Source organism: Equus quagga, chromosome 21 (genome assembly GCF_021613505.1).
Source record: "Equus quagga isolate Etosha38 chromosome 21, UCLA_HA_Equagga_1.0, whole genome shotgun sequence".
In the NCBI taxonomy this organism is placed as follows: Eukaryota; Metazoa; Chordata; class Mammalia; order Perissodactyla; family Equidae; genus Equus; species Equus quagga.
The window spans coordinates 13,794,372-13,806,302 of record NC_060287.1 but is presented as its reverse complement, the minus strand read 5'-3'; the positions used below and the strand labels follow the sequence as shown (position 1 = coordinate 13,806,302).

Below are 11,931 nucleotides of genomic sequence, written 5' to 3'. Positions count from 1 at the left end.
CGTTCTGCTATGTGGGACGCCTCCTCAGCATGGCTTGATGAGCAGTGCTAGGTCCACATCCAGGATCCGAACCAGCGAAACCCTGGCCACAGAAGCGGAGTGCGTGAGCTTAACCACACGGCCACAGGCCTGGCCCCATAAAATTTAACATTTTAATATATTTCAAACAAATATATATAAAAACAGCATACATTAACAATTGATAGTAAAATACCAGTTTTGATTAAATTCATCTCTGTGAATAAGTTTAAAGAAACTTTCAAACATATATTATTTCACACCTGGATGTTTTTACTTCCAGCTCTTTCCACACATTAAGAAATTTTATGGCCATGGTGCAACAGAAGGAATGAGTTTTTATAGCCAGGAGAATTGTGGTTAACCACAATTTTTGTTTAATAAAATAATAACCCCAAATTTTGTTTAATAAAATAAATTTTTGTTTAACATTGTGATTTAATAACCATAATAATTTGGTAGATTATATTTTCAATTTACCTTTAAATAATTGTTTACCAAAATTTGATTCTATCTGGATGCTGCCTAATTTCACCTCCTGTGTTTAGCTGAGGGCCCATCTTAAATTGCAGGGTGAAATTGCAGGGTGATCTGTTCAGAAAAGTAAAAGAGAGAATAAGATTTAAAATATCTCACAACTAGATATAAAGTATATAAACTGATAGCTCTTTCATTAAACCTATTCTTAATCAACAATCAGCTAGTCAATAATTACTCCCTAGAACTTAATATATGCAAAATATTTCGTTACTCTTTCATCAAAGGTGAAAACACAGCAGAGGACCACATGACTCTGAAATCTCTAAAGTGGCAATATTAACACATTGAACTTGAACACTGGAAGTTGTTTCCTTTACTTAAATAAATGATGTCGATGTCAATATCATTGGTTCTGTAGCCAAGATCCAGAAAGTAAAAACATTTTAAGATTACAGGAATGAAATGGCAAAGTGAGGCTCCCAGGGGCACTTGAAAAAGAATCTATGAAGAAGGAGGTTTTGCCTGCATCTGGCTGAAATACCTTAGACGTGACTCATCCAGCAGTCAAATGAGGCAGCCTAGAGTGCTACACGAAATGGAGGGAAAAATAGCGCCTCTTCCCACTGCTCGTTTTCAAGGGCTAGAGTTGCCTGCTCTGCCAGTTTTCTTTGTTCATTAAAAGGTCTCTTCATTTCCTTCTCCTCTGTTTTCTTGCTTGGTTCCCATCAGTGCTTCACTTCACACTAATTGCGATTCCTATGAACTTCCTCCAAAGCAGTTGGTGCATGTAATTTGGGAGCAAGCTCCTAGATTCTTCACGCTTGGATTGATTTCAAGTTTCTCATTAGCTTACTGTAAGAGAACATACCAGGATTTCAAAAATTTTGAAGGCTCTCTTCTATCAGTCTTGGTTTGAAGGACTTGCTTTATCCTGGTGACAAAGTTGATTTATTTTTCTTGCTGTTTGAGACATTCTTCTAGGTTAGTGTATACAAGACTGTGTGTTTGCATTGTCCTGGGAAGAAGTTTCACAGCTTACATCAGTCTCTTAGAGATGTTTTTGCCCTCCAAAAGGATAAAAACCGTGGTTCAAGGTACTTTGTTCCCTCAATGAACATTTCTAAAGATCATAATACTTGCCACATATTACGCTAAATACTGAGGAGCAGAGGTGAATATAACAGTTCCTTTCCAGAAAGAGTTTTGGGTCAGAGAGACACTGGAACAGACCACCACAGTGCAGTACTGCAAATTCTGTAATAAAAGTAGCTGAGTGCTCTTTAAGCACAGAGCAGGGCGAAACTGAGTCTAGGGAAACTTAGGACAGAGTTCATGCCATTTGGGACCTTGTTCCTGGGTCTCGGAGCCCGAGTAGAAGACAAGCCCTTGTTGCTCCATCTCTTGGCTCATTGGTGGACCAACTCCAAGTAGCTCTTGGTGTTTAGAACCTGATGATCCTGGTCACTCACCAGTACCTTAAAGGAACGTAGCCTAAACTTTAACTGGCTTCAGAGATTCTTCTGACTTCTCTCTCTCAGTGTCTCTGCCACCTCTCAGTTATTTCTGACTTTCCCAGGATACTGTCCTGCATACATTTTGAAATTCCTATGCCTGGGCATCCCTCTCGGTCCTGCTCATTTTGTCCCTCTGCTTTTGCTCTGCTGTGAGTGACCCTCAGGAAGTCTCTGTTCTGATCGGCACACTGGGCTTCCAGTGACCACTAGTGCTTCCTCTATTTGGGGCCCGGGGGTCCGGGTCATGGTTCATCTCCTCCCTTGCTGTGGGACTAGGCATGGCCACATGTGGCCAGGGGACTCCACTGCTCCCCAGAAGATGGTTGTTCCAAAAGCTGTCACTTCTCTGTCCTGCTGATGTTCTTGCTCCTACTGCTGCTGGCAGCAGGAAGGGCAAGAGCTGTGATGATTAGCTCCTGATCTGCTTCTCTATAACCAGGTGTAGTGGAGATCACTGATGTTCTTCATGCCTCTGTTGCCAGCTCCATGCGTGCATCCCCAGCTCTCAATTCTACTTCTAACCTCTTGCACCTGCAGCTTGCTCAGAGGACTGTTCTTCTGCTACTGAAGCAGAGCTGGAAGCATCTGGAGTTTACAAATCCTCCTTCCTACCCGCTTTGCCCAGCAGGTAAGCCAGGGACTAACTGCTGTTGCAAGCAGACAAAATTCCAGTCCCTTTGAGGCAAGGCGGGGCAACATCTGAGGTGTGGTTTCGAGTTACCCACAGGATGAAGCCCAGGCTGGGACTTCACCTGAAATCATAGCCTTGGTTGGCTTTTCCCCTCATATGTCTTGCTTTTCTTGTGCCCTTTCAAATTTCCCCTCAATAAAGCACTTTCACCTGAATCCTCTCACATCAGAATCTGTATTGTGGAAACCCCACCCAGGACACCAGATCAATCCCATGCCTGAAAGTCCCTGAGCCTGAGAAAGTAAGACATTTCTCCAACCCTCAGTTCAAGGACATACCTTATTGCTTACCCCATATTGAAGAAGTTTCCAGAATGTTTGACAATGATCACTTTGATTTTTTTCAGGGGAAAAAAAAGTTGATTCTCTCCGGGCGTGGCCTTGTCCCAAGGCGCCAACTAGATAATCTCTAACTAGTCAGATATTAGTATTTTTCAAGATCTGGATTATACAATCTTATCCATGGTCATGAAATCTTTTTTTCAGAGCTAAGGTTGGGGGGAGAGGCTAATAGTACACAAATATAGCAGAAGGAAAGTTTATGGTAAGAATTCCAATATGTCTGGAGAACCACATATACAACTGTGAATAGAAGATGAGGGCCCAGATGCTGATGGGCTTCACATCCCACTAACGAGTTTGACCTTTATCCTCTAGACACCAGGGATATTTACAAGGGGTAATGACCTGAAAAGATACATTTTCTTAAAAAAGATAAAGATCATGGGGCTGGCCCCGTGGCGGAGTGGTTAAGTTCGCGCGCTCCGCTGCAGGCGGCCCAGTGTTTCATTGGTTCGAATCCTGGGCGCAGACATGGCACTGCTCATCAAGCCATGCTGAGGTGGCATCCCACATGCCACAACTAGAAGGACCCACAACGAAGAATATACAACTATGTACTGGGGGGCTTTGGGGAGAAAAAGGAAAAAAATAAAATCTTTAAAAGAAAAAAAAGATAAAGATCATAATGGACTGAAGGAAATAAAATGGGAAAGGCCTGGACAAACAGAGTGGGAATTTATCTGCATATGGAAATTCAGTTTGGAATATAAGGTAAAACTCTGGATAAATATGGAATAATTTAGGGATTCTATAAAGAAAACAAATGGATATCAAGGCAAGTATCCCTTACATACTGAGGAAACAAACCCTGTAATACAATGGGTGGGCCGAAGGGAAGGAGGAAAGACAGTACTTAGGTAGAAACCAGGAGAGATCAGTGCCCTAGAATCCATGGGAGAAATAATATTGAGCATCAAATTCTATAGAAAAATCAAGTAAATTGAGAAGAAAATAGGATTTGGCAAAGAGAATGTCATTTGTGGCTTAAGGAGAACAATCTCAGTAGTGTGATAAGAGAGGAAGCTAGATTGTGATAATTTAAGGCCTGTGTGAAATCTGAAAAAGTAGAGCCAGTAAGTGTCCTTTTCCCCACCCCCAAGAAGATTAACCACAAATTGAAAAAGGAATTGGGAAGTAGCTTGAAGAGGATGTAGGGATAAGATAAAACATTTTTGAGAGTGAGGGAGACTTGGACATATCAACACAGTCTAGAGAAGAATTCAGGGAACAAACAATAAATATAGACTAGCTACAGAAAGAGGCGTTAAATGATCAAGATCCTGCGGGGGAAGGAGGGGGGAAAGACGTCTTAGAGAGAAGACAAAGAGACACTTTGCTCTGAGACAGGAGGGAAGATGGATAAGGATGGAGTCTATGGTCGGAGGCCAGGGTGCCAAGGAGAAAAGTGAGCTCTTTTGTTTGAAGAATCAGGTAAAGTCAACTGCTAGAAGTGAAGCGAGAACTAAGAAGAAAGATGTAAAAAATCTGAACAGGACAACAGCTGGTAATGTAAAAGAGCCACAATCGGACACAAGAGAAAGAATTCCCCAGTGGTATTGAGGGCCCAGTGGTTTAGAATAAAGGTGTGGTGTACTGTTCAGCCCTGTTGTAGAATGTTAATGTTTAGCACCAACAACAAACAGTAGCAAAAAAAAAAAAGTGTTTATTTGTTTTTATAAATAAAAAGAATGGGTAGATTCATCTTTGGTTGTGTATTGCCATGGTGACGGCTGGGAGTAGGCAATGCCTAAAGAAAGACAAAATAGGAAGGAAATTTAGGGTGCTCGTGAAAGTGCATTTAAGTGCATTTAGGTGATTAAATTATGATGTCAGGTTGAGTTAGAAAAGAATTGATATTAAAAGGAAATTGTCAGGTCTGCAGAACCAGAAGGACGTTTCAGGCAAGAAGAGTATAAAGAAAGTTCCAGAGGCAGGATAAGCCTTCACAAGGTGTCGTGACAGTGAAGAAAGCCCCAACGAAGGCAGAGAATGTGTGCTGGGGATTGGAGATGGACAGCTGGTGAGCTTTGAAAGCCCAGAGGGCTAATAAGCTAACTACACGCAAATAGGGAAGAAGGGTGAATCCTAGGTAATCTTCAAAAAAGACAAGAATGGAAGGCTTAATGGAAGGCGAGACCAGGAGAATGATGGTGAGAAGCAGCAAAGATGACACCCAAATTCCTGGCTTCTTGCCCTGAAAACTAGAAGAATAATGATATCCCTGACAAAACGGCATAGATAAGCGAGGATCAAGTCTAAGTAGAGAGGAAGACAAATTTAATGTTATACGTGATGAAACATTCAAGTGGAAATTTCCTCTGGACAACTGGAAGTACGTATTTTAAAATATAAACAGAAATGGTATTGGGGTCAGGCCTAGAGTTCTGTTTTTAGATCTCAACAACCTCTTTTTCACTAGGACAAACTCCTCCATACCATCTAGTTTTCTGCAATAATTCCCAACTCCAAATCTATGCTGTGGTCATCCAGAATAATTAAGAGTTAGCATGTAGACATAGAGAACTTGACCTGGAGAACTAAATCACAGATGGTGCTCAGTATAGCTATCATTCTCGCAAAATAACTTGATCTTTAAATTGACATACAGCGGCATTATGCTTCAGGAGCTGGAGAGTAACTCGCATATACATCAGGGTGGAGGTGGATGGGGCTATGGAGCAGGAGAAGAGCACCTTGCCATACTTAGGAAATTCATTCAGCACTGGCTTCAATCATAGTCCAGCTCTGCCTGGGGGAGTTAGAAGGATGCTCTCTATGGACAAGCACACCATTTCTAACCATTAGGATGCTTAAAACGCTAGGCAACGAAAATGACTTAAGAAAAAATACATATCCTCAGGGCCCGATAGAGTTAATCCTGCCTCAGAACCTAGATTCTATTTTTCTTTTCAAAGCAAGATCACGCTTATCATATTGCAGAATAATTTATTCATCATAAGTACATATGTATTACTAATTTATGGCTTACAAATATTGTCTCTGGGGCTCTATAGTGTGGGGTAAATCATCTTTATTAGGCCAAGACCATGAGATGGATCTGCGAATTCTGAAGTTAACACAAAAAACAGAGGACTGCCCCTCAAGGCTACCAACCACCATTTCCTGCTTTCTGTCTCAAATTTTTTTTTTCTACATGAGTATCACCATCTTGGCACAACCAAATCTTATATTTCACATTAGTAAGAGCAGCACTTTTTTTCCAAGTGAGACTAATCCATTGGTTTAGTACATTGCTCAATCTTGCCTTATTCCTTCCACTCAAAATGCAGGTGAAATATCTTATCCCAAAGGATGTACAGTTATTATCCAACTTGGTAGATGTAAAGTAATGTATTGGCTCCCTCCCTAAATATCTGGAGAAATGATTCTATCCACAGCCCAATAAAATCCCTTTTCATCACCAAGGGTGCATGCTGCCAGTGACTGACCGAGCACAGGTGGTGCTCACTAGGACTTAGAAGCGAAATGCTTTCCCCAGAGTGGACATCTTCTTACGAGCATATTTGGAGCACAGTGTGTTCCAGGCATGCTGCACCTGTTACCCACTTGTTTAAACGTCTCATGAAGGGGACAGAGAAAAAATAGTTTCTCTCTGTCTCCAGGAACATACATAAATTTAGCATACAGTTCTTTTTTGGCCAAGTGCAAGTTTGAATTACCTTAAGAAAGGCCATAGGATATAATTTCTTGAAGATGCTCTTCATGTTACAATTTATTCCATAAAATGACTATGAGGAGCTGAGTTCCAGGAGAAGGGAGAAAAAGGATGGAGATAGAAGAAATCGAAAAACAAAATGGAGGGAAGGCAATGTTATAAATCCAGACATGGAACTGAGATGAAAAAGAAAACATCGATTTATTCTTACTGCTAATGTTTGCCTTATGTCACAGTATTTGGTCTTCTATTTCTATTTGATTATGGGACATAAGAGATCCAGGTAACTGCTCTTTAAATATTGAAAAACCAGTCTCTGTGTGTAAAGATGTTGTTGACCAACTCTCTTTAGGAAACAGGTTGAGTTCATATTATTTTTCCTACGTTTTGAGATGAACCCAGTCTAAACGAGAGACCTGAATGTTTTTTCCTGTGAGACCACCCAGTCTTAATTTTATTAAGGTCATACTCAAAAAAATGAAAATAGCGGCCAGCCTGGTGGCATAGAGGTTAAGTTAATGCACTGCACGTCAGAGGCCCAGGGTTTACGGGTTTGGATCCTGGGCATGGACCTACACATTGCTCATCAAGCCATGCCGTGGCAGTGTCCCACATACGAAATAGAGGAAGATTGGCACAGATGTTAGCTCAGAACCAATCTTCCTCACCAAAAAAAACAGTAGAAGAAGAAGTGAAAATATATTGATCCAACATTACTTTACCAGGTATAGTCATTCACATTTCTAAAAACATTGAAATGATTTTAGAAACAAAGTCATTGCTATATTGATTTAAGTTGTACCATGCTCTTAAATAAACATTATCTACTACAGAATGGACACACAAGGGAGGACTTCCGAAGTATGTGTGCGTGGGTTGTGCATGTGTATACATGAAGATGTACACTCACATAGACACGCACCACACACCCGAACACTGTTCAGGCAAAGCTGTGGATGGGAAACACCTGACCTCTACTGCATCTTCTTACAATATTGAAGTGAAACACCTGTCTACGGACTTCGGACTACTGTAACTTTTAGACCACCATTTATTAATAGCCACTTTGTGAATAGTTCTCTAGGCTTCTGGGGCTGCTTCCAGAATACAAACATACTCATAAGAAGGGAATTCAAGGTCAGCAGTCTGTGTTAAGCAAGTCCTATATTTATGAAGTTTCTTGAAATGGATAACTTATTCTTCCTCTCCATGCTTGCTGGGCTCAGAACCAGCCGCTATTTTCACAAAATCTTTTTTTAACGCAGGATGAGCATCTCCCATGCATGTGTGGTTCAAGCTCACCCTGAGGGTTTGTGACTCTAGTGATTGGCTAAGGATTAACACTTTGGAATCATTCCTACCTCCTCTCCCTGCCAGTCTGGCTCACCTCAGGAGCAGGTGCAAAATGCAGAGCAGCATCCAGCCGCAGAAAAACATTTCAGTGTTGCTTCGGTTCTGACCAGGAAGCATAAGAATGTGCAGTGATTAGAACAGTACATTTTTGTTGTTGTTGTATGTGGGTGTTTTTACATTACAATTTAAAATTTTCCTTTTCCTCCTTTTTTTATTTTTTGGCTTTTCTCCAAACTTGAGTGAGGGTTTGTGTTCAGTTTGGGACTCTGACCTGCTTTTTTAAGACCTCTTCAAACACAAAGATTTCATGCTCCTTGTTTTCTGTGGAAAAACAAGTAAGGGAGATTTTGTACAATGTTGAGTATGTAGTCAATGTACGTTATCGGTAAACAAAGGACTTATGCACAGAGTTATGAACAAACAGAAAAAATCAACAACTCAATTAAAAACTACAAAATTCATTATAAAATGAATGTAGTTAGCCACATGTGAAACATTTCCCAGGAAATGATTCAAGTAAATGATAGTAATCTCTTAAATTTCATCTAGAAACCAGATACTTCCCTAAAATCTCGCTAAAAATACATAAGCTTTTTATCATAAGGAAATAATAATAATAAAAATGCATAAGCCACAGTACTGTATATGGTGCAGAGTGGACACTCAATAAATGTTTGTTCCTTTCTCACAAAATAATTGTAAAATGTATTGTTGTAGCGGTAGATATCGGTAGTCTGCAGGAAGAACCGAGAAAGAAAAATAGAAATTTGTCTCTGTATTAGCAGAACTGTCCAGTGGTAAGAGTTCCCTGGCTGCCCCATATAAGTGTTCTGTTGATCTTGGCAGGCACCTAGGATAATGTCATAACGTTACCCAGAAGGATCCCTTAACTTTCTCTGCTCTGATTCAATACCCACCAGAAATGCTTACATCTTTATTTGGTTTCTTAAGTTGACTTTCCTAGTAGGACAAGATGGCTTTCAGCAGCCCTTAGAAATATTCTAATTTACTTTGTGATAATTTTGATAAGTACTAATTAATAAATTGTTCTTTTTAAAAATAAATTTTGACAAGTTTGGTAACAATGAGAATCTCTTTCTCCATATCTGATCATGGGATTTGCGATTTTGAGTTGGTGCAATCGACATTTCCATGCTCTCTCCTCTCAAAATCCAACCCCCTAAAATCCAGGAAGACAAAATGAAAACAAACAGATATAAAAATATCTCTTTAGAAAGTAACTAGACTTCTGTAACCCTGAGCCCCAGTGTTTGAAGACTGAAGTAAATGGAGGAATAACTTAGAAGAGTGAGGGGAAGGAAATCTTGCACATGGATTTACTAACACGTTTGGCTCCTAACAACCCTGGAAAGGCTCAGGTATTGGGATTACAAGGAATGATTTGAAGATATCATGGAGAGTATTTAAAAACCACATAGGGAGCAATTAGGCCCTCATCCCTGGTCCCTGCCCACTCTGAGTCCCTTCAGATGACTACCCCACCTCTCACACACCTCAGGCACAAGGCACAGAAGACAGCAAGGTACTATATTGGCAAAAACATGAAATTAAGCTAAAGCTGGCTTGCTAAACTATGGATCCCATGCTTTCCTTTTTCCACCAAATTCCAGAAAGCTGGTAGCCATGTTAATTCCTCCTCAGCAGGTGTAAGACAGAATATGCTGCCTCACAGAAAACCCCATTAGGAATAGAGACATTTGGGGGTTTCAAAACACAGAAGCTGGCTGGTCAGTCATGGTAAACACAGCAGGTTCAGCAGTGCAGAAATGCAGCCCACACCCACAGAACTTCCTATTCACTTTTTAGGGCCTTGATCTTAATTAGAAACAAAACCGAAGAACTGAAAGCTTCTAAAATTAAAATGAGAAAAGAACCAAAACAAATTTGGGGGGGAGTTGTGATTAATATCCTTGGAGAGATAAGAGAGATATTGAACCCACAGAACAAAACCAAAATGCAGAAAAAGGAACATTCATAGAAGAAGAAATAGAATTAGAGCACATAAAAAGATAATCACCTCAACAAAAATTCAACGAAAGAGTTGGAAGATCAAAAATACAAAGAGATGGGACTGGCCCAGCGGTGCAGCAAGTTCGCACCTTCTGCTTCAGCGGCCTGGGCTTTGCCAGTTTGGATCCTGGGTGCAGACATGGCACAGCTTGGCATGCCATGCTGTAGTAGGCATCCCACATACAAAGTAGAGGAAGATGGGCATGGATGTTATTTCGGGGCCAGTCTTCCTCAGCAAAAAGAGGATTGGCAGCAGATGTTAGCTCAGGGCTAATCTTCCTAAAAAATAAATAAATAAATACAAAGAGATAACCAATAGGAGAGAAAAGATGAAAGAAAAAAAACTAAGCAAAGAGGCCTAACATCTGACTCACAGCAGTTCCATAGAGAAGACCAAAAAATTCCCTACCTCTGAACAATGTAAGTCTTCAAATTGAAAATATATACCACCAAGTGCCTAAAGCAATAAATGAAAAAAATACAAGAAAGCAACAATAAAAAGGGGACCCTCCAGAGAGAAAAAAGGCCTACACACAAAAGATCAGGAATAAAAATTGCTTTTGTATTCTAATAGCAACATAGAAACCTAGAGGACAGTAGCACAATGCATTTCAAATTCTTAATGTATATAATATCCATTCTAAAAGTCTACACCCAAACACACTATCAACCATATATAAGCTTATGTATATAAGGTCCTTATGAAATAAGGACATTTTAAGAAATGTTATGTCACAAAGAAAATCACCTTTTGTGCTCTGTTTCTGCAGAAGTTAATGGTATATTGTGTCCATAATAGTGGATCAACAAAGAAGGAGGGCGATTTAGGATTAGGAAACAAATCCAAAGCAGAGAGATCCCAAACGGAGAGAGGCAAAAGGAACTCCTAGGAGATTGCAGAGTGTCGAAGAGGACAGCTGGGCAGAAGCCTTCACACAGAGAAGAGCCATTCCAGATTGGGCATAAGACCCCAGGAAGGATGCTTTAGGGAAAATAAAGATGAAGAAGAAATTGATAGATCAACAGATATATTTGAGCTTACGGGAATTTGAATAAGGCAATATTTTACATAGGTATTAGAAGATGTATGATGACTTAGCCATAATTTCAAGGTAAACTAAGGAAACAGAAAAAAAAGTTGCAGTTATTAATTCCAGGGAAAAAAATTCTATAAGAATGCAATATAGGCAGTACGCTCTTTGATGTGGGTCTGAGCAGCATATTTTCAAGTCCCATGTCTGACCAGGCAAGGGAAACAAAAGAAAAAATGAACATATGGGACTACATCAAACTAAAAAGCTTCTGCACAACAAAGGAAACCATCAACAAAACAAAAAGACAACCTAACAATTGGGAGAAGATATTTGCAAAACATATATCAGATAAAGGGTTAATATCCAAAATACATAAAGAATGCATACAGCTCAACAACAAAAAAGCCAACAACCCAATTAAAAAATGGGCAAAAGATCTGAACAGACATTTCTCAAAAGAAGATATATGGATGGCCAACAGGCATATGAAAAGACGCTCAACATCATTAGCTATGAGGGAAATGCAAATCAAAACTACAATGAGATAACACCTCACTCCAGTCAGAATGGCTATAATTAACAAGACAGGAAACAACAAGTGTTGGAGAGGATGTGGAGAGAAGGGAACCCTCGTACACTGCTGGTAGGAGTGCAAACTGGTGCAGCCACTATGGAAAGCAGTATGATGTATCCTCAGAAAATTAAGAATAAATCTACCATATGACCCAGCTATTCCACTGCTGGGTATTTATCCAAAGAACTTGAAAACACAAATGCATAAAGATACTTGCAC

At 40.0% G+C, this 11,931-nt stretch overlaps 1 long non-coding RNA gene across 1 annotated transcript in view; it reads right to left on the bottom strand.

The window, feature by feature from the left end:
- Nucleotides 1-531: 531 nt before the first annotated feature.
- LOC124231304 (uncharacterized) overlaps nt 532-11,931 on the bottom strand; it is a 39,663-nt gene continuing 28,263 nt past the window's right edge. The window contains exon 3 of the long non-coding RNA XR_006886486.1: nt 532-609. This is a non-coding gene — a long non-coding RNA (uncharacterized LOC124231304). The remainder of the gene's footprint in view (nt 610-11,931) is intronic.